At 46.3% G+C, this 27,954-nt stretch overlaps 1 protein-coding gene and 1 long non-coding RNA gene across 3 annotated transcripts in view; one reads left to right on the forward strand and one right to left on the reverse strand.

The window, feature by feature from the left end:
• Positions 1-6,997, reverse strand: part of TRAF3IP2 (TRAF3 interacting protein 2) — a 47,512-nt gene extending 40,515 nt beyond the window's left edge. The window contains exon 1 of the mRNA XM_008007331.3: positions 6,889-6,997. The gene's annotated coding sequence lies outside the window, so the exon portion shown is untranslated. The remainder of the gene's footprint in view (positions 1-6,888) is intronic.
• Positions 6,894-26,767, forward strand: LOC119625210 (uncharacterized). 2 transcript variants are annotated; one of them, XR_005241310.2, is made up of 4 exons: positions 6,894-7,004; positions 18,075-18,287; positions 24,757-24,923; positions 25,374-26,767. It is a non-coding gene; the product is annotated as an uncharacterized lncRNA (long non-coding RNA). The 2 variants fall into 2 exon arrangements; XR_005241311.2 differs by having other exon boundaries at positions 18,075-18,241.
• The last annotated feature ends 1,187 nt before the right edge of the window (positions 26,768-27,954 follow it).

Genomic DNA, 27,954 nt, shown 5'->3' on the forward strand with positions numbered 1-27,954 from the left:
TGGGGACAGAGGTGATTCCCAGGGACACACAACTAAACCCCAAAGACGACAGTAGCTTTTCTTTCTGGCTTCTTTTTTTTTCTTTTTTGAGACAAGGTTTTGTTGCCCAGTGGCGCAATCACAGTTCACTGCCACATTGCCCCCCTGGGATCAGGTATTCCTCCCACCTTAGCCTCCCATGTTGCTGGGACCACAGGCATGCACCACCACGCCTGGTTAATTTTTTTTTTTTATTTTTGTAGAGACGGAGTCTCGCCATGTTGCCCAGGCTAGTCTCGAACTCCTGGACTCAAGCAATCCTTCTGCCTTGGGCTTCCAAAGTGCTGAGATTACAGGCGTGAGCCACTGCACCCACCCTGACAGGAGCTTTTCATCTCTGGACTCTCATCACCATTTGGACTGTGAGCTGTGGTTCTAACTTTTGGATCGGACAGGCATCTTTCCTCAAATCTGTCAGTTTCTCTCTCCAGGTCCCTCGCTTTGTCTTCCTTTTTGCCTCCTCGGGCCTGAGACCTTTCTCTGGGCTCCTCTACTCTGCCCCGAGCTGCCTAGTTTTGCGAATAATATCACATCCAGATGTCAGCAGCCTGACATCCATGTGACAATGCTCCCTTGGCGTCCCAGTGACAGATTTTCCCATGCTTCACCTTCTCTCTTTTTTTATTTTTCTGTACACAGCTCTCAGTCAACCCCCCTGAGCTGCCTCCAACTCTTTGCTCATGTCTGTTTCTAGCAATCTTTTCCTCTTCTAGCACAGTCTTCCTTAACTTACTAGTTTTTTGAAACAGAGCCTATTAGTCTTCACAACGCTGCCTTTCTGACCTCACAGTTCATCAAAAAGCTTTTCGCCCACCATGCCTGCCTCCCTTTCTTCAGGTCCATTAGACTCCACCGTGGCCTGTGTGGGAAGCAAGTCTCTCCCAGGGCACACATGAACAGGCTTCATGCCCACATCCAGTGAACTGTGGCTTCTGCCTTCCAGATGGGCTTACCCTAAATTGACACATATTCCTAGGATGTGGGAAAATATGCAATACTTAAATGCAAAGGCTCTGGGTTCAGACTCCCTAGGGTTAAATTCTCCCTGTGCCAGCTAGCTGCATGGTTAGATTTGTGATCCTGACAAAGTTATCTGACATCTCTGGGCCTCACTTTTCTCATCTGCAAAATAGGGAAAAGAGCAACACTTCTCCTTAGGGGTGTGGTGAGGATAAAGAGTAGATGTAAAAGAAGTGTTGAATGTAGAGCCTGGCCCATATCAAGCTTTCAAAAAGCAATGGCCATTTTGTTATTTTTAATGCAGCTACAACTGCAGTTATTATCTGGCTTTGGAGCTCTCTTTTTAAAGACAGTATTCCCTGGTGCTAATACACCCAGGTGCTAATACTATTCTTTGAAGCTAATGTATAGAGACCATATCTTTTTAACAAACATGTGTATATATGAGTCATTTCCAGCACATATGATACACATCATCTCCTTTGGTCCTTAAAACAAGCCTAGGCCATAAGCAGGGTAAGTGTTACCACTTTGCCATTCCTGTTTTACAGAGGCTTAGACACATTGAGAAGCTTTTCCATAGTCACTTAACAAGTGATGGGTGAAGCCAAATCAAGCCTTTAGATCTCCAAGTTCTTTCCATTAAGCCATATAAATCAGGGGTTGGCAAACTTTTTCTGCAAAGGGGACAGATAGTAAATAGCTTACGCCTTATGGGCCACATGCTGTGTCTGTTTCATATTCTGCTCCTTTTTTTATTTTTATTTTTTAAGAAAAAACACCCTTTAAATATATAAAAACCATTCTGAGCAACAGGCTGGTGCTAAAAACAGGTCATGGTAACCATTGGCTCTAGGGTTGTAGTTTACTGTTGATATAGATTGTATGCTGATAAGCCAAAATACAAACCTAATGAAACTGACATACTTAAGAAACTTTACTCTTTGTTAGCAATCATTGCTAATATTTATTGAACGGTTACTATGTGGGAAATGCTGTTCCAAGTGTGATAGATGTATTAATTTACTTAATCCTCACACCCACTCTAATTTCCTAGGTACTATTGTCAGACTTATTTTACAGACGGGAAAAGGGAAAAGCGAGGTATAGAGAAGGTAAGTAACTTTTCCAAGGTCACATGGCTATTCCGTAGCAGAGCTGTGATTCAAATCTAAGCGGTTTGGCACCAGAGCCTGTGCACTTAACTGCTTGCATCTCGGTTGGGAGCACTGACTGGTTCAGCTATTGGGAGGGAAAAAAGGGGATGGGGAAGCCACCTGCATAACCCCTAGCAGATTCTGGAATAAATATGCTTCAGAGCCATTCGCCTTGAAGCTGAGGAGGCATGGAAGCAGGCCACCTGTGTTCTGTACAGCATCACCAGGCTGGAAATCTGCCGTGGCTTTCCTTCATGCCATTACAATAGAGGATACAGATGAGGCTGCAGAGGCATCTTGATTTGAGAAAAGCATTTGATTGGATCTCATTAAATTTTAATCATAAACTGAATTCAAAATAAATTGAAAACTGGTTGACAGAGCACCAACAAAGGGTGATGATAAATGGTGATGCATCTAGAGGGGAGTTATCTTCCAGGGGACAACTCTAAGGCAAGGACGGATGGGATTTAATGAAGGTGTTATGTCCCCAGAAGAAGACAAATAGCGCAGCAAGGAACAGAGGAAGGGCAGGAGTGAGCAGCCTGAGTAATTAATAAACCGTATTAACAGCTCCTCCATAATCAGGCCTTGGTGATCACAACTGCTTGGATTTTTTCTTAAGGTTTTTTTGAGTCAGGAATAGGTTTGAAGAGTCCTGGAGACACACAGCATGAATATTTCAGGTGGACATTAAAAAGAAATCTATACATTTACAGCTGGGAGGATCCTGAGATCTACTTTGGATCAGAAACTTTCAATTACAAGGTTCCCAAGGCCTTACTTCATTCCCCAGAGAGTAATCTTTTTAATAAATGTCCAAAAGTCATGGATTTAAAAAAATATATATTTAAACTCATTAATGTCCTTTGTTTACTGCCCAAATGCATGCAAACTTTCATAACACTGTTTTGTTGAGTGGAAGGTTGGTTTTGAGTGAACTGTTTGGCTCAGATTCAAACTCAAATGAACAAATACTTCCAAGTTTACTTGCAGAATTTCCCAGACAGAGAAGTTCTTCCACTGGGCTTGCCGGAGGACTTGAAACAGTGGTGAGCCCTGGAAGGAAGGGAACATTTACTGGCCCTTGGACATAACCCAGCACAGTAAGACTCACATCAGGCTGAAGGCAGTGCAGTGTGAACCGACCTGATTTGAGGAAGTTTGCTCTGGGACTCCTCTGAGTTACTAAATGAGGAGGAGAAGGACTAATGGGAACACACTGACTCCATCACATCAGAAGTTATAATAAACATTTACAGAACAACCTCAAACCAGTCCATGTTTTTTGTTTGTTCTTTGTTTTGTTTTGTCATTGTCATTGTTTTGGTTTTTGTGTTTTTGTTTCTTCAGATAAGATGGTTTCTCTAAGCACACGTGTGATCCAAATTCAGCCCCAGCCACGGAGTGAAGGAGAGGAAGGGGCAGAAAGGAAGAATCAAGAGAGGAAGAGGAAGGGAGAGAAAGGAAGGAAGGAGAATGGAAGAGAAGTAAGGAAAGTGGGGAAATGCTGAAGGATTTTTTTGTATTTGCCTTTTATTGGTGTAGGAGAGACACTTAATGAACTTGTAATTTGTATGTAGTGCTGGGTATGAGAAGGGGCAGTTGGAAGGGAAAGCATGAATATAGGTAAAAGGCAAGAGGCTCATAGGGTAAGCTGGGAGGCCAGGAAGAGTTTGGACAGACAGCTCAGAGTAGGAAGAGAGTTCAGAGCTGGGAGGGAGACCTGTTGGCTCTGGGAAGGGGAAAGGGAAAAAACATTGGCATCCTGACTGCAGGGAAACAATGAGGCAGCGGAGACAAGTATCCCTCATTGCTGAGGGAGCTGCCAAGACCCAGGCAGCCTCGGTCTGAGGGGTGCGAGGAGAGGGGCACAGGCTGGGAACTTCGGTCAGTCCTGGCCCTCCACTTGAGTTCAGATGCCTTATCAGGGAGCCAAGCCAAACCAGCACAGACCTAAGGATCACCCCATGGATGGAAGCCCACCCTTCTTCAGCCAGTCTACAACTTCTGGTATCCGGGAAAGTCTGTGCACACACAAGGTGCGCGCACACAGCTACAGAGTGAGCTTAGTCACGGCCAAGCACGTGTGTGCTCCTAGGAGGCCTGCTGGACACGGGCGGCAAAGACTGTCAGTGGGAGAAAGGACAGCCTGGGTTTCATGAACTAAAAATATCTTGGTGACAACGCATTCGGAAGAAACAGGAGAGGCCCAGGGGGCAGCTTCTTGATTCCAATCCTCAGACACTTTCTCACGGAAAAATCCTTCAGACTGCAGGATTGTTTTGATAAGGAAATGTGATCAAACATTAGGGGTCATTTCATTGGATCTGAAAGGAATGTAAAGTTGAATGTGCCTCATCTGTGTTCTCTTTTTTTCCTGCAGCAGTTGCCTGCAATTCATATATGTTTTTAGAAGCTAATCTAAAATTGCCTGCAGCAGAAAAATGATTTGAATTCAGGATATTCCTGAGATTTCCATTCTGCAATGTGTAAAACATAGATTTAATTTAGACAAACTACCCCACCATAATCTTTCTGAATGCCTGTTGGAAGAATGCCTGCAAATATGACTGTCTTCTCCTCTTCTTTTTATTTTCAGAGCATTTGAAAGTCACTAACTCCTTAATCCCGGGAGAAGCAGGCTTTAACATTTCCTGTCTCTACACCCTCCAAAAATGAGTAACCCTGAGTTAAGAATCTTTCTATCCGACATGTTGGTACATTACCCAGACCTCACTCCTGTTTAGCCCACCCCACGCAAAGAACAGAGCAGAGTAACTACATTATCCATCTTTTGATGCTCCGTCATGGAGTGACTGGTAGCTGCAGCAGCAGATTAAGAATGACTGTGGTGTGTGGCCTTTAAGCATGAGAGCAAGGCTGGCAAGTGCACAACAGTTAGCCTGCTTTCAGATAATGGTGCATCATTGTTTGAAAATAAAATCAGGAACTCATTGCAGGTGAACTATCTTGAAATTCCTGTCCTTTCATCCCAGGGGAATAGAGAGAAATGCCTAAAAACATGACATGGACTACACCAGGACATCCCACAAAAACAGATTAGCAATACCAAAAGCTCTGCACCAGCCCATCCCGGTCAGCTAGGGCCTATTTGAACTGTATTGATGGCAAGTAATTGCCAAAAAGAAACAATAACTTTTTTTTTTAAGTCACGGTCTGGAAAAAGTTAAGGATTCTGTGTATCCGCCATCTAATAATGTCTCTAATCACAGTCATCACCCTTACATGGTATTAGGATGTGTTTCACAGTTTCCCTTCCCCTCCCATTAAAGGCCCCACACACAGTGACTGGTCCAACTGAGGAGTGGTTTCCAGGTCCAGCTACAGCAGTAACTCTGGCTTCTGGAGCTGGGCTTGTCTGCCAGTTCTCTGGCCTGCCTTGACTCTGTTGGGAATAGCACGGACTATCCTTCCTGGGTAGCCCAAATGGGACATGAACTAATTCGAGAAACTCCCTGTTTTCTCCTATTTGGCTAGAGCCAATAATAAGGCCTCAATTCCAGGCAGCCCTCTGGCAGAGACACGTGTCCCCCAGCCTCTCCCGGACTTTCACCCTGACTGCTGCTTTACCTTTTGCCTTGAGAGCAGACGAGTGAAACAGAAATCAAAGCAGTTGACATGGAAGCGGGGTGCTACTAGGCATTTGGTAGCATGCTGAATTCTGGGGGGTAGAAAAATATCAGGAAACAAAAGTCCTTTCCTCAAGGGGGTAACCAACTGGTAGTGGGAGGTAAAATTAAAATATGTGAATAATCGGTAAACAAAACAAGTCTTGAAGACCACCCATTACCACTACCCCTCTGGGACTCTCCTGGCTTTGTTTTATGAGGGAATTTGACACACTCGTGTTAGATCACCACCCCCCATCAATTTACTGATGAAGAAATCCAGGCTTAGTGGAGTCAGAGTGAGTTGCCTAAGTCATGGAACCACAAGAAGTGAAGAACTTGAAACCAAGTTTCTTGTCCTTTTAAAAAAAAAAATTGGCCTCTTGTTCTCCTGTTCCTTAAAAAAAAAAAAAAAAAAAAAAAAGGCCCCTATTCTAAGATAGCATCTTGAACTTGAAATTCACAAGAAGCTTGATTAGCTTCTAAGATCAAGTTCTGGCATTTCTTCCCCTTTTCCCAAAGGCTCCGTCCAGCGCCAGCCTGGGAGGACTGGAGGGCGGCTGCGGAGAGGGGCCGGGAGGCGGCTCAGAGCCAGCACAGAGCTCAGCAGAACTTCCTGGCCCAAGAATGTGCTGTTGATTTTTTTTTTCCCCTGCACGAAACAGGGCTCGAGAAAACTCTGCCACTGACGTGTTCTGGGGCTGAAAGCCAGTTACTTAATCTTTGCCATCCCTGGCTCTCTCCTTGGGAAGTGGGGCTTGAATTCTTGATAGAAACGTGTGGGGACACAAAGTACCCAAACGAATGGTTCCCAGGCAGCTCCGAGCTGTCCCCGTGTGCGAGCCTCCTCTCCTCAAAGGGTTAACTCGGCGGGGCTCGCCGGCCTGAAATACTATACCAGCAACGCATCCTTGCAGCACAAACTCCACTGTCATTTTCTCAGCTAAGATGGTCTCTGTGCGAACAAGTTAAAGGAGGGGAGAGGAAGACAGAGGAAAGTAGAGGCAGAACGTTTCAGTAAAGGAGAAACAGCGTGCTTTGGAAAGTAGGTCAGAGGTGACGAAATAAGACCAGGCAAGTGGTAACTCCGAGTAACTTACCTTAGAACCACCACGGACAGACAGACCGGTCCCGGAGAGTGGTCGGCTCTCGGCGGCTTCTCGTCTCTCTCCACCTTGGGTCGCCCTGGGCCTTCCTCCCCCCTCTCCCGGCCCAGGTAAGTAGAAGAACAGGCTCTGAAGCAGGAAGTGGAAGCTGTATGCAAATTTCTACGGAGCCTAGGAAGCTCTGCTCAAAATCTCCCTGTGGGCAGTGAATCAACGGCTGAGGAGTCACTATTTCTTAAAACAGAAACCTCCTTCATTCATGAGAAAGGGCCAGTGACCAATTAGGCGGCATTTTTTTTTCGCCACCCAGCTAAGAAGCTGCCCAGGAGTGGGCCGAACCTCAGTGTAGTCGCAGTGCCCTCGCCTGGGAGGGTATCTCCGGGAGGATATTGAACTTGAGGGTTAAGAATGACTAATCATTAGCAGCATCAAAGAGGGGATTGGGGGCAGATAATGGGGAGGAAGAGGGAGCGGAGCTTCTTGCATCTTCTCTAACTGCTTAAAACATCAGTATTTGCTGCCTATAACCACTGAGCGGGGGGGCTCACTGACCATGCCCCTGGACACACGTGTGTGCACAGGCCACCCTATTGTCAGGCACAAAAAATGTGGTTAATTTTAAGAACACACACACACATACATACACATGCACACATGCACTCTAACCTCTGGCTGCATTTTCCTGACCTCCAGTTTATTTTCTCCCCTTCCCTTGCCATTGTTTAATCAGTAGCCTGCAGAATGTATTGCATGAAGGAGCGCTGCAGGCAGGATGATACCCAGTGATGTGAAGAGACAGAGAGAGAGAAAGAGAGAGAGAAGACATAACTGCCTTTCCGGGCAGCAGAGGGTGATGGGAGCGGTGTTAGCTGGAGCTTTGGAGTCAGGAGGACCTGGGTACGAACTCAGCCATGTCACTGGCCACTGGGCGCCCTGGGCAGGCACACCATGCTCCTGGTGCTGGACTTGTCTGCCTGTTGAAGGGGTCCAAATGTCAGTCCACTCAGCCGGCTATCTCTCTACTCTGGGGACAGGCCCCAGAGCATCCCTGTTCAGACTGTACCAGGTTCTGCTCAAACAGGATACAGGAAGCAGGTTGCTCAACATTCCACAAGCGGAGAAAATGCAGCTCGTTGTTAACACGGTATACACAGGTTTGCATTTTGGTGTATCCTTACAACAGAATATGATGCAGCTATTAAAAATCATCAATATGTATTATCTGAGCCACTAACATGAAAAAGTGACTCAGATATATTATTTAATGAAAAGTATTATCTTATTTTTTGCTAATATATGTGACATACACACACACACATAGATATGTATATCGATTTTTTTAAGAGACAGGGTCTCAGTCTGTTGCCCAGGCTGGACTGCAGTGGTGCAATTATAGTTCACTGCAGCCTTGACCTCCTGAGCCCAAACAATCCTCTTGCCTCAGTCTCCTGGGTAGCTGGGACTACAGGTGCACACCACCACACCTGGCTAATTTTTTTATTTTTTCTAGAGACAGGATCTCCCTGTGTTGCTGAGGTTGGTCTTGAACTCCTGGTCTCAAGGGATCCTCCCACCTCAGCCTCCCAAAGTGCTGGGATTACAGGTGTGCATCATTGCACCCAGCCCAACATATAGATTTGTGTTTGCTCACCACTGGGCCCCAGGGGACCTAGCACACTGCCCTGCCTAGAACATTGTAGGCAATCACTGTGTATCTGTTCAGTGACCAAGTTAGAAATATCTGGAAAGATGTACGCCAAACTGTTTAGTGGTGCTCACTTCAAGGGAATGCAATTGAGGAAAATAAGTGAGGATGGAGGGCTTTATGATATATACATATGGACTATTTGATTCCTTTTTTCACAATAACATATAGGACTTTTTCATTTAAAAGAATGAAGCTTTTTTAAAAAATGTATTACCTTGGCTTTGAAGTTTCTGCTTCAAAATTATTATTAGAGTCATCTTTTGGAGAATAGGAAAAAATAACATTTTCTGTGGTCTAGTTGGTACCAGGATACTTTGAAAGAGCTACTGGAGTTAGGAAATGGGAACAGAAAAACAAAGAAGAATGGCAAGGGGAGGAGCTAGGAGGGAGAGCAAGGGGAGCGGGAGCGGAAATATTTTTCATTTCTCTTTGTTGTCCTTAAATGGATTGGGAAAGGCCTGAAGATGCTCTGCCGAGTACCACCTCTGAAATACAGCCTGCCAGGGAGAACGAAGGGAAACTTGTCTCCAGTTCTCCACCAACTATTTTCCTGGGTGTGCGACCTGAGGGCCCTGTAGGAAGAACACCAGGTGCCGAAGTGCTGCTTTTCATTGCTGTTGGCTGGGCCTTCCTCTTGTCTACCTTTTTTTTTTTTTTGAGACAGTCTTACTTTGTCACCCAGGCTGGAGTGCAGTGGCACGATCACTGCAACCTCTGCCTCCTAGGTTCAAGCAATTGTCCCACCTCAGCCTCCCAAATAGCTGGGATTACAGGTACCCGCCACCACACCCAACTAATTTTCTGTATTTTAAGTAGAGACAGGGTTTCACCATGTTAGCCAGGCTGATCTCTAACTCCTGACCTCAGGTGATCCACTCGCCTCCTGTCTAAATTTATCATGAGCAGAAAGGCAGGCACTTCAGGGAATGAGTTCATGGCTCCCTCCTAGAAGCCTCTGCTGGGGCCCCAGGCTGAAAAGCAGCCTGAGGATGGACACTGTTTAGAGAAGGTGTCCTGGACAGGAGAAACCTCCTCTGAACCTGCCTGAGGCAGTTACGGTGAAATACAGGTGGCCCGGGTGAACGCATACAGCTTTTGAGTTGCCGTCACAGGAGAGCAACTCTTCACTAAGGACCTACCCTACACTCCCTCTGAGCACATCTCATCCTCCAAACAGTCCTGTGAAGTGTGTTTCTGTCATTCCCACTTTACCTTTGAGGACTCTGAAGCTCAGAGATACTGAGTAACTTCTGCAAGCTCACACAGCTCATCTGTGGACGAGTCAAGCCCAGAGCAGTCTCCCTTCTAGGTGGATGTTACTACTGCCCCCTCCCTGCGCCCCGCCACAGCCCCCCAACCCCTACCCTCCTTTGCCCTGTTGCCGTCTGTTCTTCTTACATGCTTGGGTGGAACACAGGTAACTTGCTTTCTTTGCACAACTCTTGACAACTCTCAAGAAGGGAAAAAAAGGTGTAGACAATAAAAGGATGGGGTTGTGACTGTGCCACAGCCTGGTGCTGTGTTTATATGGTAAGGGTTGCTGTACAGATCATAAATAGAATAGTCAAGATGTGGGTCAGCCTTCTCCATGCTGTTAGAAATCTAGAAGGGGAGCATGTGTGTTTGGCAGGTCCTAGAGTTTGCTCAGTGAATTCGTCAGGGTTCTGCACAGAATCAATAGGATTACCTCCGTGATTATGGAGGCCGAGAAGTACTGTGACAGGCTGTCTGTGAGCCAGATACCCCAGGATGCTGGTAGCGTGGCTTATTCCCAGTCTGAAGGCCTCAGGACCAGGGGAGTTGATGGTGTAACTCTCAGGCAAGGCCAAAGGCCTGAAAACCCAGAGGCCACTGGTGTAAATGCTGGAGTCCAAAGGCTTGAGAGCCTGGAGTCCTTGTCCAATAACAGGAGAGGAAGAGTATAACTCAGTTCCAGCAGACAGATTGACCCATTCACCTTTTCTCTGATTTTGTTCTCTCTGGACCCCCAGCAGATTGAATAGTACCCACTCACATTCAGTGTGGCTCTTCCCCACTTAGTCCACTCAGACTCGCATGCTAATCTCCTCTGGAAATACCCTCACAGGCACACCCAAAATGAATGCTTTACCAGGTTTCCAAACATTCCTTAATCCAGCCAAGTTAATACCTAACCATCACACTCAGTGTCATTGTCCATTCCAGCTGCTGTAACAGAACATAGACTGGGTGGCTTAAACAGCGCACATTTATTTCTCATAGTTCAGGAGGCTGGAAAGTCTAAGATCAAGGCACTGGAAAATCTGGTGTCTGGTGAAGTGTCACCTCCTGGTTCATAGTGGCCATCTTCTCATTGTGTCCTCACATGGTAGAAAAGAGGCTGAAGAGTTCTCTGAGGTCTCTTTTACAAGGACACTGATCTCATTCATGAGGTCTCCACCTCATGACTTAATTACCTCCCAAAAGCCCTACCTCCTGATACCATTATATTGGGGGTTGGGTTTTCAATATATGAATTTTGGGGGGATAAAACATTCAGTCTATAATACTTAGTGTATTAGTCCATTTTCACACTGCTGATAAAGATATACCCAGCATCGGGTAATTTATAGAGTGAAAAGGGTTTAATGAACTTATAGTTCCGTGAGGCTGGGGAGGCCTCACAATCATGGCAGAAGGCGAGGAGCAAATCACATCTTACATGGATGGCAACTGGCAAAGAGAGGGCTTGTGCAAGGAAACTCCCCTTTTTAAAACCATCAGATCTCATGAGACTTATTCACTGTCATGAGAACGGCATGGGAAAAACCTGCCTCCATGATTCAATAATCTCCCACCAGGTCCCTTCCACAACACGTGAAAATTCAAGATGAGATTTGAGTGGGGACACAGCCAAACCATATCACTTAGTATTTTTTAAAAAGGCATAAGAAGATAGAGAATATCTTATCCCACTCCCATAAACAAAACCGACCAAACCATTTGGATCTAATGCTTAGAAACTCTCTATTCTATAGCATTCATATATGGAAAGAAATGAAAAGGGAAAGGATTCATTCCTTGGACAAACCTTGATTTTACATTTTTAAAAACTATGATTTCAAGCACTAAAAAGGCAGAGTGAAACTATGATATTTCATGTGGAAGAGAAGACAATTACCATCATGTTCTTCCCTGAGAAGGGCCCTTGTCCAAAGGGTCCGGTGTGCTCAAATACCAACAGGCTAACTCTCCCCACAGCCCTTCAGTGGACAGTCACTGCTAGGGTCCAAATGTCTGTGACCCCCCAAAATCTATGTTGAAAATCCTATCTGCAATATGATGGTATTAAGACATGGGGCCTGTAGGAGGTGATTAGGTCATGAGGGTGGAGTCCTCAGGCATGGGATTAGTGCCCTTTAAAATAGTCCCAAGGGAGCCTCCTGGCCTTTTCTACCATGTGAGGACATATAGAAGGCACCATTTGTAAGGAACAGGCCCTCACCAGACACCAGATCTGCTAGCACCTTGATCTTGGACTTCCCAACCTCCAGAACAGTGAGCACTACATTTCTTTTGTTTATAAATTACTTGTTTATAAAGTATTTTGTTATAGCAACCAGAACAGACTCAGATAGCCACAAAGGAGTTGCTGCTAGGGCAGAGACAGGAAGAGAAGAAATGCTCAGGCTCCCAGTGTCAGGTCCTCCACACCAGACCCACTCTTGTCCCACAGACTGCAGTGAATACCTGCCTTATTCCAAGCATGTGCTTAGTGTTAGGCATGTAAATGGAAAGATTCTCAACATGTCTCTTTCAGAAGCAAAAACTGGTGATGCGAGCAGTTCCAAACTGGCTGCTAGACAAAGCTAGAGAATCCACCAGTTGCTTCTGTTCCACTGCTTTTGTGGGCTGCTTCCAGTCTGGAGAGGCTGCCCTGCAGGGCCCTGGAAGATACCAGAACTGACCGCCACCCTCCTCCTTCATCGCCTGCTGAACCCCTGGACCCTGCTCTGCTTTCCTAGTGACCCTTCCCTTTGGGTGAGCTCCTCTCTGGAACGGGGTCTTGTTCTGTCATCAGATTCAGTCAGGGGACTTTCTGAATAGAAGTCCTGATAGCATGGAGTCTCAAAATGGAAGAGTTAGCTCTCAATTTGTTTTTTCTGTCCGAGAGGTTCCTTGACTCCAGTACAAATTTATCTATCTATCTATCTATCTATCTATCTATCTATCTATCTATCTATTTTGAGACAGAGTCTCGCTCTGTAGCCGAGGCTGGAGTGCAGTGGCATGATCTTGGCCCACTGCAACCACCACCTCCCGGGTTCAAGAGATTCTCCTGCCTCAGCCTCCCGAGTAGCTGAGATACAGGCACCCGCTACCATGCCTGGCTAATTTTTGTATTTTTAGTAGAGATGGTGTTTTGCCATGGCTGGTCTTGAACTCCTGACCTCAGGTGATTCACCTGCCTTAGCCTCCCAAAGTGCTGGGAGTACAGATGTGAGCCACTGTGCCCAGCCCCCAGTACAAATTTATTAACCTCCTTCCCCTACTAAGGGGAATACTGAGGACAACAGGCTTTGTCAACTCACAAAAGGTCCTGTTAAGCAATGGATGCCTGTTCACCTGACACTTGCATACTTACTCGGGGAGCACTCTCAAGTTTCGGGAAAAGTTCAAGATGATCTGTTCTGAGACGACTGACTCTCCGTGGTCACCTGGACTCAAAGGTTTTGGCAACTTTTCTTGTTAAAAAGTGATTAGGTTCTCTTCACTAGGCTCCCTGTGACTTCCACCACAGTAGAAGTAGTTAAGCTCGAGAGAGCACTTAGTGAGCGCCCACAGGGTTCTGAGCACTTTGCATGCAGTCACTCGTTTACTGTTGACAACACCTCCATGAAGCAGGTACTATGAGATCAGCTACCTTTCACTGAGCATCTAATATGTGCAAGGTGATTTTCACCATCTGTATAATGAAGTGGAGAAATTTGCTCACCAGAATTCCAGAATTTCTCTTCAAAAATCAGGTGAATAGGCGGGTCAGATGAGAGGGGGTGTTTGGAAAGGGATACAGGGGCAATGACAGCGTAGCATGGGGCCAGCAGAGGAGGGGGAGGAGACACAGCAGTGTGGCGGTGACAGACTTTGTGGAACAGGGTGGCAGCAACAGTAGAAAGGACAGGGAGGAACTTTAACATGTTTGCTATGTGACCCGTTACATTAATCCTTGTGCCCTTCAGGACAATCTATCATAAAGTTCGACATTCTTCTTCCAAGTTTTCGCTAGTTGGATTTACCCAGTATGACTTTTGGATGTGTCCATGGACAGCTTTATTTAGCTCTCATTTTAAAATTAGGATGTTTAGTATAAAAAATCCCAGAAAATATCAAGTGTTGGAAAGGATATGGAGAAACTGGCACACTTGTGCACCGTTGGTGGGAATGGAAAATGCTCCAGCTGCTATGGAAAACACAATGACAGTTCCTCAGAAATTAAAACCAGAATTACCATAGGATCCAACAATTTTGCTTCTGAATATACATGTATATATGCACCCCAAAGAAATGAAAGCAGAGGCTCAAACAGCTCTCTGTACACCTATGTTCATAAAGCATTATTTGTAACAACCAAGAGGTAGAAACAATCCAGTGTTTATCATCAGATGAATGGATACACAAAATGTGGTCCCAACATACAATGGAATATTATTCAGCCTTAAAAAGGAAGGAAGTTCTGATGCATGCTACAACACAGATGAACCTTGACATTATGCTAAGTGAAATAAGTGACGAGGGACAAATACTGCATGATCTGCTTATATAAGGTACCTAGAGTAGTCACATTCACAGACAGAAAGTCAACGGTGGTTGCCAGGGGCTAGGGAGGAGGAAAATGGGGAGTTATTGTTCAGCAGGTATGGAGTTTCAGTTTGCAAGACAAAAAGAGTTCTAGAGATGGATTGTGGTGATAGTTATGCAACAATGGGAATGTGCTTAATCCCACTGAATTGTACAACTTAAAATGGTTAAGATGGTAAATTTTCTATGTATTTTATCACATTTAAAAAACAATCCCAAAGCAGCTGTGCAAGATACATTTAATTACTCTTATTCCCCAGGTGAGGAAATCCAGGCACAGAGAAGTTAGGTGCCTTGCTAGGGCTACACAGCTGGGCATCAAATCAGGATCTGACTCCCTGTGAAGGCCACGCCTCTCTCCCGCACCACAGGAGCGTCACAGGAGCCACTCAGGGAGCAGTGGAGACAGAGGTGCTAGGTGTCAGCTGATGCCACAGAGATTCATCTTGGGCGGGCCTAGCCTGTCCTTTCTGCGCATTTCTCTCTCTAGACTGCACTTCCTCCAACCCTGCATTTTCTAGTGTCCTTATTCCCTTCTCTGCCTTTCCCCATCAAAACATTCTCAGAGAAAAACCTGATCACTCATTTATACCTAAGTTACATGGTGTGAATTTAAATCAATGCACTGCCTTTCTGAGGGGTGCTTCCATGTTAAGCCTCATCACCCTTTATGAAATGAAAGGCTTTGTTTCATATTAAAGGAATTTCAGGCATCAAGGAAAAAGTGGGGAGAAATGGGAGGGTGATGGTGGCAGGTGGGGCAATGATAACCCAAGGAAAGGCATTAAATGGTGAAACTTTGGTCACACATTTAGAAGGGAGATAGATTTTATGGACATGCTGATCTTTCAGAGCTCCACAAAGATGTGAGGGGTGGGTGTGTGGGAGATGGGAGGATGGACAGTTGATGCTCAAATCCTTCCTCTGAGCAAGCGTAGCTGCCTGATTTCCAGACTCCAGAACCATGTGCATCCTAGAAAAGAGAATCCAGGGCTTGATTTTTTCAGCGGATCACTTCTCTGACCGTTCTCAATGCCACCTCTCTGCGCTGTGAAATCCCAGTCCCAAGCAGCTGGGTGTGGTAGCTGGAGCTCTCTGTCCATAGAATCTGAACAATGATTCCTTTAGCGTCAAGAATGCATTCCACACACTCACTGGCAGATTGTGCTATACAGAACCTAAGGCGAATCCTGTGGATGTTGATGCCAGTCTTCCAGGTGCTTACAGAATAAGACTGAATGTTCCCAGGGAGTAGAAAAGACACCATCCCAACAGCATTGAGGCTAAGCGCCTGTATCTGAATCAGGCTTCCTGGTCTGAGTTCCTCCTTCTATCTACTGCCAGCTGTGTGACCCAGGGAAGTTTCTTAATTTCTTTGTATCTCAGTTTCTTAATCTGCCTAATGGGGATAGTAATATGTCTATTTCATGGGTAACCAAGGCTCCGAATGGACCACTTCTGGATGCCTCCTTTATGAGAAGAAAACGTCTCCTTCCCACCAGGGCGGTGTATCCTCTCCCCCAGCACACAGCATCGTGAGTGGGGACCAGAGTAGATTTTAGCCCCACCAAGTCTCCTGTACCTCCCTCAGCCAGGCACAAACTGCACAGCTGTACACAGCAGCCTGTGGGATAGTCATGAAGATTAGATAAAATGACCTCCGTGCTCCGTCCAGCATTTGGCTCAATAAATACCAGCTATTATTATAATCAATATTAAATAAATGCATAACTCAATTAGTATACCAAGAATCAGTTATCAGTCAATACTGTAGGGGAAAAAACCTCAACAAAATAGTAGAGAATATGAAAATACTCGTGTGGGCCGGGCATGGTGGCTCACGCCTGTAATCCCAGTGCTTTGGGAGGCCAAGGCAGGCGGATCACCTGAGGTCAGTAGTTTGAGACCAGCCTGGCCAACATGGTGAAACCCCGTCTCTACTAAAAATACAAAAATTAGCCATGTGAGGTGATGGGTGCCTGTAATCCCAGCTACTCAGGAGGCTGAGGTAGGAGAATCGCTTGAACCCAGGAGGTGGTGGTTACAGTGAGCCCATATCACACCACTGCACTCCAGCCTGGGTGACAGAGGAAGATTCTGTCAAAAAGAAAGAAAGAAAGAGAGAGAGAGAGAGAGAGAGAGAGAGAGACTCATATGTAGTAATGAGATGAATTTTTATGCTGACAATCAAATAAGGGAGTATTGTTGTACGGTAGAGAGTGTACTACAAATCAGAGACCCCAATCACACACGAGGATCCAGTTGAGAAGAAAACAAAGGCAGCAGCACGTACCTCCAGAGGGGCTGCCTGCCCTGCTCTGTGCTCTGCTCTGGGACAGACACAGCACTGCGCCTCTCCCACCACATGAAAGCTCCAGGATAAGTAGAGCTGTCCTTGTTCTCGAAGCCTGCTGCCTGGATACGCACACCTTCCTGGCAAAAATTATGTATTCTATTAATTTAAAATATTTTCCCTTTCAGCTCTGCCTGGTTGGCAGAATGCATATAGAAGTAAGAGTAAACGGGGATAGCAATTCTGTCTATAGAAAATATGTTCTTAGAATTGCATCTTAAAAACAAGTTGGCCGGGTGAGGTGGCTTGCACCTGTAATCCCAGCACTTTGGGAGCTGAGGCAGGTGGATTGCTTGAGCCCAGGAGTTCAAGACCAGCCTGGCCAACATGGCAAAACCTCTTGTCTACAAAAAATCAGCCGGGCACGGTGGCTCACGCCTGTAATCCCAGCACTTTGGGAGGCCGAGGCGGGTGAATCATGAGGTCAGGAGATCAAGACCATCCTGGTTAATACGGTGAAACCCCGTCTCTATTAAAAATACAAAAAAATTAGCCACGCGTGGTGGCAAGTGCCTGTAGTCCCAGCTACTCGGGAGGCTGAGGCAGAAGAATGGTGTGAACCCAGGAAGTAGAGCTTGCAGTGAGCCGAGATCACACCACTGCACTCCAGCCTGGGCAACAGAGCAAGACTCCATCTCAAAAAAAAAAAAAAAATACAAAAAATACAAAAAATTAGCTGGGTGTGGTGACACACGCCTGTAGTCCCAGCTACTCAACAGGCTGAGGTGGGAGGATCACCTGAGTCTGGGAGTTTGGGGTTACAGTGAGCCATGAGTGCACACTGCACTTCAGCCTGGGTAACAGAGTGAGACCCTGTCTCAAAACAACAGCAGACTGGGCACGGTGGCTCATGCCTGTAATCCTAACACTTTGGGAGGCTGAGACAGGTGGATCACTTGAGCCCAGGAGTTTGAGACCAGCCTGGCCAACGTGGTGAAACCCCACAAAAAAATACAAAAATTAGCCAGGCGTGGTGGCGCGTGTTTGTAATCCCAGCTACTCAGGAGGCTGAGGCATAAGAATCACTTGAGCCCAGGAGGTAGCGGTTGTAGTGAGCCAAGATCATGCCGCTGCACTCCAGCCTGGGTGACAGAGTGAGACTCTGTCTCAAAAAATAACAACAACAACAATAAAGCCAGGAAGTTTACTCGTGTGCGCGCGTGTGTGTGTGTGTGTGTGTGTGTGAGAAAGAGAGGAGAGAGATTGATTTTACTTGTAGATTACGCAACACAAAAACTAAAACAAAAAACTCCCAAACCCCACGACCCTCTTTTCCATAACAATTCTACCTTTTCTCTTTAGCTGTCCTGGCAGGGTAAGGTTCTTCACCTTCCCCAGAGAATCTCAAGGAACCGGACCGAGTTTGTTGCAGTTCAGCCCAGTTGCGGTTGTGGGTATCTATAGCAGAGGCTGAGAGTTGAACCTTCATATTTATTCTCTCCTGCCATACTAATAGCATTTTTAGTTAAGTGGCTACCTAGAATGAAGGCTCCATGACCCAGCCTTCCCTGTAGGGTAAGTATGGCCACGTGGCCAAGTTCTGATCAATGAGACATGAGAAGTGATGTGTGCAACTTTCAAGTCATGCCCTTCAAGCAAAGGGGCATGCCTTCCTCTTCTCCTTCCCCTTTCTTGTTGGCGCCAATGTAGACATAATGGTGCTGGTGAGCTGTCAGGATCACGTGTTTGGGAATAATATTCCATTGTATGTATGGACCACATTTTGTGTATCTATTCATCTGTTGATAAACACTTGGATTTTTTCTACCTCTTGGTTATTGCAAATAATACTGTTATACCCCAGAAATGATGGAGCAACAGGATAGAAGCCTGGGTCCCTGAAAACACCAAAACCCACATCCTAGGTATATAATATCACACAAAACTCCTATTTGACTCTGACTTGCTTGTCTTATTGGGATTTTCCCACTAAGACGACATCTCATCCGCCTCCACTACCTCCCACTATAGGTGGGAAATAGGTTTTTCTTGAAGATTGTGGGCATTTTTCTTATTAGTAATTTTGGGAAGAGCTTAACTACAGAAAAGATTTGAAGACAAAAAACAGGCTTTGGACCAGAATGGGAGAGTAAAGGAAGTCACAGACTGGGACTCCCTGAAGATGGGCTGTTTCTAATTCGGGAGTAGACAGACCCAGGGGAGCCTGCTTCCGACTGGCATCCGGGGCTGATGAGGAAACTGAGGCCGAGACCCTGATGCCATGGAACTCTCTCTCTCTCTCTCTCTCACACACACACACACACACACGCACACATGCACAAATAGTGGAAAATGTCAGTATCTGGGGAGCTCTCAGGCCCTTTGAGAATGCTTAATTTCTGACAATCATTGGTGCAGCTCAAGCCCTCACACTCTGAATATATATATATATATTTTTTTTTTTTTGAGGTAGAGTCTCGCTCCGTTGCCCAGGTTGAAGTGCAGTAGCACGATCTCGACTTACTGCAACCTCCACCTCCCGGGTTCAAGTGATTCTCCTGCCTTAGCCTCCTGAGTAGCTGGGATTACAACACCCACCACCACGCCCAGCTAATACACTTTGAATATTTTACAGGAAATACTACCTGGCATTTGGATGGGAGGCAAAGCTGTGTTACTAACCCCTGGGAAGTACGTGGTGTTTGTCTCAGGCTCCTTTTCTTTTCTTTCTTTCTTTTTTTTCTTTTTTTTTTTGTGTGGAGACAGAGTCTTGCTCTGTAACCCAGGCTGGAGTGCAATGGCGCAATCTCAGCTCACTGCAACCTCCACCTCCTGGGTTCAAGTGATTCTCCTGCCTCAGCCTCCTGAGTAGCTGGGATTATAGGCACCCACCACCACACCTGGCTAATTATTTTGCATTTTTAGTAGAGACAGGGTTTCACCATGTTGGCCAGGCTGGTCTTGAACTCCTGACCTCTGATGACCACCCACCTCAACCTCCCAAAACACTGGGATTACAGGTGTGAGCCAATGCGCCTGGGCAGGCTCCTTTTCATTCATCGATTCCCTTTAGCAGTTCCAGGCTCCCTTCCTGTAGGACACCATCCTCCCAAGACACACTCTTGCAGAGGGGCTTCCTGCTCTGTCCAGCCTCCTCCAGGCCTCTGCCACCAGGCCCTTTGCCCTTCTTGCCCTTTCCTGCCCCAGATCTGGCCAACTCTCTGCCTTCCAAGTGCACACTGGGTGCCCCACACCCTCCCCAGGCTCAGGAGGTAGATACAGAGTAGGAAATGGAAGCTTATGTGACTTACTTAAGGCCACAAGGCTACAGGCGGGGAGCTGGGACTTTAACCCAGGCAGCCTGACTCCAGCGTCTGGGCTCTTTGGCCTGAATCCTCCAGCCTTCAGGGCTCACCCTTCCTTTCACAAACAGATAAAATGTCTCAAGTCCATCTCCTGCATCCTGTGGGAAGTCAGCAGCCTTTCTAAGGCATGCTCGAGGTGGGGGTTGGTTATATTCTCCTGGTTACTGCTGTCCGAATTCTTCATCCCTTCAAGTCTTGTTGCTGCCAGCATCTGCTGTCCTCTCTCCCCTTCCCTCACCCAAGGCATGAGCATTCTCCATCTTCCTTCATTCCCCCAAGCATACCTCAACCAAGCCAATCCCTGGAAACGTGTTCTTAAGGACTGAGGAGGTTTCGTAATAATAGAGGGTCACTATTCATAGCAGTGATCAGGAAAGGGCTGAAAATTCCAAATGAGGTCTCACTGTCCGGCAGGCCCACCCCTACATCCACAGGGATGGACAGGAGCACAAAAGGAGACCTCAACCCTCACCTTCTCCCCCATTCTCTTCCCAACAACAGCTCCACCCTGCACACGAGGGACCTCACATGTGAACTCTCTACTGCCCACTTTGGGATCAGGTCATTCCCTGGTCCTCATGGAGTGGGAGAGGCTCCAGTGGACGTACCTCATTGGCCCCACACAGTGGTGTTGGCTAGGACAGGCCCTTGGGAACCAACTCTGCACATCTTCTAACTTCACTTTCAGTCACATCATGGTGGTAGCTTGAAATCAGTGATGGTGGGAATATTTAGATTATGGAAATTAACAAACACTGTAAATCAGATTTTTGTTTTCCTGGGGAGCTATTTTGCCAGCACACCACTGTGTCATGGATGCCTCACCCCATGCACACGGGCACAGCCCGAGAAAGGCCAGTTCAAAGTTCTCCAAGGCAGTGGTTCTCAGATTTTGCTGCATAATAGAATCACCTGAGAGTTCTGGCAGTTGAGAAATCAGTGTTGTAACGAGCTTCCCAGGAAATCACAATGCACAGCCAAATTGCAGACCAATGCTCTAAAACATTTCTTAGCAAAATTTAGCATAAAGGCCGGGTGTGGTGGCGCACGCCTGTAATCCCAGCACTTTAGGAGGCCGAGGCAGATGGATTGCTTGAGGTCAGGAGTTTGAGACCAGCCTGGCCAACATGGTGAAACCCCATCTCTACTAGAATACAAAAATTAGCCAGGCATTGTGGTAGGTGCCTATAATGCCAGCTACTCTGAAGGCTGAGGCAGGAGAATCGCTTGAATCCTAAAGGCGGAGGTTGCAGTGAGCCGAGATTGCACCACTGCACTCCAGCCTGGGGAACAGAGTGAGACTCCATCTTAAACAAAACAAACAAACAAACAAAAAATTTAGCATACATATAAATTTCCAGGGGGTCTTTTAAATGACAGGTTCTAGTTCTGTAAGTCTGGGTGGGGCCTGCGAGTCTGCATTGCTAACAAGCTCTCATATGCTACTGATGCTGCTGGTCTCTGGGTCATAATCTGAGTAACAAGGGTCTAAAGCACAGGGCCTAAGGGTGGTACTGCTATTCTGAGGAACCTCAGCTTTGCAGCTTATGGGGAATTTCTGGAGTTATCTTTCTTCTTTTTTTTTTTGAGACAGAATCTCGCTTTGTCACCCGGGCTGGAGTGCAGTGACAAAATCTCGGCTCACTCCAACATCCGCCTCCAGGGCTCAAGGGATTCTCTCTCCTGCTTCAGCCTCACGAGTAGCAGGGATTACAGGCATGTGCCACCATGCCTGGCTTTACTGTATTTTAGTAGAGATGGGGTTTCACCATGTTGGTCAGGCTGGTCTTGAACTCCTGACCTCAAGTGATCTGCCCACCTCAGCCTCCCAAAGTGTTGGGATTACAGGCATGAGCCGCGGCACCTGGCCAGAGTTATCTTTTTTCTTAAACCCTGGCCTCAGCAATTTTTTTGGAGCAGAGTCTGGCCCCTTTTACCCTATTCTAGGTCATGGCAAACCAGTCTCCTTTGAAGCCTGAAGAAAATTCCCAAATTCTTGCCATCTCATTGTGTAGATCCATTCTCCTTCCAGACAATGCCAGGCTGTGGGTAGGGTGGAAAGGAGGCTCAGCTTTCATAACCAAACAGGTGTTTTCTTCAACAATCAAGCCCCTTTCCTTCTACTCCCTCTGCCCATCCATCCTACGCCTCTAGAATTTAGATGCACAACTACAATAATTTCTTTTTTGTGTTGATTGTTTTCGTTTCCTCTTACATTGGTAAAGACTGGGGCTTAGTGCTGAGGGCCCTGAGGCGAGTGTGAATGACCTGCAGCTCCATAGAGTGGCCCCTGTGGGGTGGGGACAAGGAGGGAGGACCTGCAATGAGGCGCCAGACCCAAGCAGCCTAGTGGTGAATCCCTCAGTCACACAGGCTGAGAGTTACCACCAGACTGTTGGCAAAAGAAGCAGAAGACACCTCAGAACTAAAACAATAGTGAACCTCTCATTGTTGTGTAAAAGCCTAACTAGAGACTAATAAAATCATACCCAATTCTTCCTACAGAGTATTGGGATCAGTCACCATCAACAAATCTTTTGGTTTTTATTTATTCATTTTCTATTTTTTAGAGGCAGGGTCTTGCTGTGTTGCCCAGGCTAGCCTGGAACTCTTGGGTTCAAGCAATTCTCCCGCCTTGGCCTCCCAAACTGCTGGGATTATAGGCATGAGCCACCACACCTGGCTAACAAATCTTTTGTTGCTCAAAGTCTTGAGTTAAAGAAACCTCCTCTGTTGATACAGATGGATACCTGGATAGAGGTGACCCTACCTGCTCTCCGAATCAAGGTTCTGATGCCCACATGGCCTTACGGAGGCTGGCAGCCCATTGGCATGCTGCTGTTGCAGTGAGGGGTAGTTGTGTCTTAAGGCCATACTCCAAGCCCAGTCTCTGCTCTGCGTGGCTCAGGGCTGACCTGCCTCAGGAGAGACTCGTTTGGGGTGTTGCTCATAGTGATGGGAAGTTAGATCTAATCTAAGCCGTCCCGGTGTCTCCCAGCTCCCTGCAACTCACAGCCTTCTATTTCACGGGCCATGTGTTTTGCTAGAACTTGTCTCAGAGGGGTGAGGGGGTGAGTTTTGGTTATGGACCTGTTGGAACATTTACTCAGCAGGGATTTCCTGCCTGGCACATGGTCCTGGGGCTTCACTTCAAGTCAGCCAGTGGCTCCCGTGTTCCTGTGCAGAGGCACAGTACTCTCAGGATAATCTGGAAAGCCCCGAGTCCTCCCACTGTCTGGAATTGCCTTTTCCTTTCACAGCCACTCCAAGTCCCGCCTCATTTCTGGCAGGATTTTTGAAGTGCCTCACAGCCACCGCACATTCTGACTACTGCTCTCACTGAATATGGGTGCTGCTTCCCTCCCCGCCATTTGGAGAGCCCCTCCCCCACCTCCCTGTTGCTCCCATTCTTCCTATTTGCCCAAAGGGTCACCATCACAATTCTGTTCCACATAACAGGAACAATGGAGGGGAATTACAGTTCCGGGCACACCAAGTAAATATTTAAAAAGGACTATGAGGCCGGGCACGTGGCTCACGCCTGTAATCCCAGCACTTTGGGAGGCTGAGGCAGATGGATCACCTGAGGTCAGGAGTTCGAGACCAGCCTAGCCAACATGGTGAAAACCCATCTCTACTAAAAATATTAAATGGACTATGAGATGTTCAAAGCTTCATTGACCATCCTTGCCATGGCAAATATCTCACAGTCATCTTAGGGTCCCTGGATGCCACCTCTGTCCAGAAACTTCTCTCCCTCCTTTCATAGCTCTAGACCATGTCTTAGTACCACCCAGAGGAGACAAGATTCTTGCAGCTTTATCAGACAGTACCACCGAATTCCTTTCCTTGGTAGCAATTCTCTCCTTCCTGACCATTGCTGGTGATCTCAACTGATCATGTTCCATCAAGGTAATTCCATAAGCAGCCATCTACCACTGAGATCAATACTATTCCCTAAATGCCAAAATAAGCCATCATTTTATGTTTTTGTAGTGATATTTTTCTTTGTTACAGCATACATTTCAGGAATATTAAACAATTAGGAAACAGTTTGGTAGTTTCTCAGAAAGTTAAACATAGGATTACAGCATGATTCAGCAATTCAACCTCTGGGTATGTCCCCCAAAGAATTAAAAGCAGGGACTTGAACAGATATTTTTGCAGTGTATTTATAGCAGCATTGTTTGCAATACCCAAATATCCATCAGAGGATGGGTGGCTAAACAGAATGTGATCTATACATACAGTGGACCGTCACTCAGCCTTAAAAAGGAAGTTAGTCTTGACACATGCTGCAACAAGGATGAACCTTGCAGACACTATGCTAAGTAAATAAGCCAGACACAAAAGGGCTGATATTGCATGATTCCAGTTATAGGCAATACCAGGAGTAGTCAAACTCCTAGAGACAGAAAGTAGAATAGAGGCTACCAGGGGCTGGGAGAAGAGAAATGGGGAGTTCTTTGTTTAATGCATATGCAGCACTGTTCTGGATGAAAATGCTCTGGAGATGGGTAGTAGTGAAGGTTGCATAACAATGTGAATGTACTTAATGCCACTGAATTGTACATTTAGAAATGGTTAAAATGGTAAATTTTATGTTACGTGCATTTTATCACAATGAAAAAAATTCCACAAATTAGGAGCCTTGGCTCTTTCATCTTCTGTACCCCCAGGCAACACCCTTCCATGTACATGTCCCTGGAGAGACCTAGAGGGGACAGGTGAGGGCTGAGGGCAGGGAGAGCTGATGACTGCAGCGCAGCTGTGCCTATAAAGCAGGAGAGGTTGTTTTGAAGATTCTGCTTCTCTTTGGGATTCAGCATCAACACTTGGCTCACAGGTAAGCCCTCCCTCTGAAGATCCCAAATGTTTTGCTGTTTTCAGTTTTCACCTGTCTTTTGATGGAGTAGAAGCCAGTTCCCTCCCTGGGATTAATATTCACAACAAGCAGCAAGCGATTAATTTAACCAGTTGAAATGTATTGTGCCTTCGCCTTAACTCAAAGCCCAATTCTGCTGGGTGTTTATTTTTCACTGTTGATGCATTGCAGATGACAGCCCCTAAGCATCTGAGTCGAAAGCACACCATGCTACAGAGGTCCTGCTCCGACCTCCTGTTCCTCTTACCTGACCCCCTGAAATCTAGAGAGCTCTCTAAGTTCCACACCATGTCTCACTCAGAAAAACCAATTCTTGACTGCTAGTCTCTAGGAACAGTTGGGATCCAAGAGCCAGTTTAAGATTTTGGTTTCATGCCTGACTCATGGAACTGATGACTCATTTCATTTCAGGGGGCTTCAGTCAATGAAACCTGACTGGAACTTACAAGCACATCCACCCCCACTCGCCGCCTGCCACGGAAACAACCAGAGAGGCTGAGCGTCTCTCAGATTGAGCATGAAACACTCTCAGCTGCGTTCAGCCACATTCGGGGTTGCACGTGTGCTACCGGGCATTGTGCGGCTCATCCCACCCCAAACCCTCTCCTCCTACCTCACCTCGCTCCACCCCGCCCTGCTCCCCCGCCCTGCAAAGGGACTGTTTAGTGAGGACTCCAACTGTTGGCGTCTAACAAGGCAGAACAAAGGCCCGCGTGCTCATGGAGTTCCATTTGGAGTGCACAACAATTTCAGAGCACAAATGGAAAAAGAAAAAAAAGGAGGTTTGAAATCTATAGCTGGCTTTTATCAAATCAGAACTTGTAGCTCTCGGCTGACAATCAGCCAGTAGCTAAAACCCACGAGGGACGGCTCTGACTTGCAGCTTCTGACTGGCTATTAGCTACCAGCAGCCTTCTGACCCTTTTTCCAGGGAAGTAACAGCTGGCAGCTGACAAAGGCGCTGGCAGAGCGGGTAACTTACGCTTCTCTGGGAACGGATCTAAGATTGGCAGGAAATAAGGCATTTAAAATATGACGATTATAAGCATTTTCACTTGCCTTTTTTTAATTATGCTTTTGGATTCTGGCTCTGATTGCTAAAATGTATTATGTGCTAAGGAGCTTTGATGGTATTTTTTGGAGAAGTAGATGTCCCCGCGCTTTCCCTGTCACTAACACCAGCGCTTCAGCCCAGAAAAACGTTCATTCTATGAGTGTTTTCTACGTGGCCTTCTTGAAAACAATTCTTAATAACAAACATGATAGAATAATGGCCGTGAGATTACATGAGCTTAAGTGAAGTGCTGCCGGCTAATTAAAGCACAGCTTTGGCTCATTCAGGGCTGCTGGGCAGGGCCTTCTGTGGTGTTGCAGCAGTTGGGGAGAAAAGTAGAAATTGGGATGAAGTGTAGATGGATTAACCAGCAGTAGATTGAAGAACAATTTAGCCTCATTTCTCTCTTTTATGTACCACGCAGCCCTCCATTTTTTTTTGTCACAAAGGGCAGAGGTAGGGGGATTACAACAAGCCGTCCTAGTAGAAAAGTCAGTGATTGTGAAACGTGATAACCACCCTCACTCAAGAGGGTGGGAAGACACAGTGTGACGACTCCACACTTACTCCCCTTGGGCCCTAGCTGCTTTGTTGCTGTGACTCTTTTTGTAGGACATAGCACTTTGGGGTTGTAGCTATTACACTATCTGCAATATTGCTATTTTAATTTTGGTAATAATAATACAAGCTGCTTATTATAATGGTTGACTTCTATTGAACGTTTTAATTAAAATGTAGATGTTCAACAGGGTGCAAGTGTTCATGCTTGTAGTCTCAACACTTTGAGAGGCTGAAGCAGGTGGATCACTTAAAGGCCAGGAGTTCGAGACCAGCCTGGACAACATGGCAAAACCTCGTCTTTACTAAAAATACAAAACTCAGCTGGGTGTGGTGGTGCATGCCTGTAATCCCAGCTACTTGGGAGCTGAAGCCGGAGAATCACTTGGACCTGGGAGGCGGAGGTTGCAGTGAGCCGAGATCATGGCACTGCACTCCAGCCTGAGTCACAGAGGGAGACTCTGTCTCAAAAAAAGAAAAAGAAAAATGTAGATGTTCAAGGTAATGTTTGTCCAAAGAGTACCAGATGGGTGAGGAGAAGAACACCAAGTGGCCAGTAGGACAGAGAAACTTATCCAAAAGGTCAAAAGGAATGGACTGGCTGAGCACAGTGGCTCATGCCTATAATCCTAGCACTTTGGGAGGCCGAGGTAGGTGGATCACCTGAGGTCAGGAGTTTGAGACCAGCCTGGCCAACATGGTAAAATCCCATCTCTACTAAAGATACAAAAATTAGCCAGGCATGGTGGTGGGCGCCTGCAATCCCAGCTACTTGGGAGGCTGAGGCAGGAGAATCACTTGAACCCAGGAGGCAGAGGCTGCAGTGAGCCGAGATTGTGCCACTGCACTCCAGCCTGGGCGACAGAGTGAGACTCTGTCTCAGAAAAAAAGGACTGGACTAGCTAGAAGAAGAATGTTTCCTTTACAGGCTTAAATGGCACAGATATGTGCATTTGACTTAGTAAGCAGGGTATTTTCAGAATACTGGGTTCTGTTTCTTATGTTCTTGCCTAAGAAAAAAAATCAATTTTAATAGGAAAGCTTATTTTTCAAGATGGTGGACTGGGCACATGGGTTTCTGCCACTCCCTCCCAAGGACCCATTAAAATGATAATAAACGCATTTTAAAAGGGTATAGCCCTATAATGTGAAGAGAATTGAGGAACAGGAATCAGTAGACTGTGAGAGAAGGAAGATAAGAGAGAGGACAGTTGATTTTCCAAATAAGTCCTCCTGTACCATTGGTTTGTTTAATCATGTAGATATATCACTTTGATATAAAAGATTTTTAAGTGGGAAGGGACCTTTGTTGTCTTCTTCCTCCTCCAGCTTTTAATTAAGACCACATTTCCACCATTCTAAAGAGATGATCTGAGGTCC

Source organism: Chlorocebus sabaeus, chromosome 13, assembly GCF_047675955.1.
Source record: "Chlorocebus sabaeus isolate Y175 chromosome 13, mChlSab1.0.hap1, whole genome shotgun sequence".
In the NCBI taxonomy this organism is placed as follows: Eukaryota; Metazoa; Chordata; class Mammalia; order Primates; family Cercopithecidae; genus Chlorocebus; species Chlorocebus sabaeus.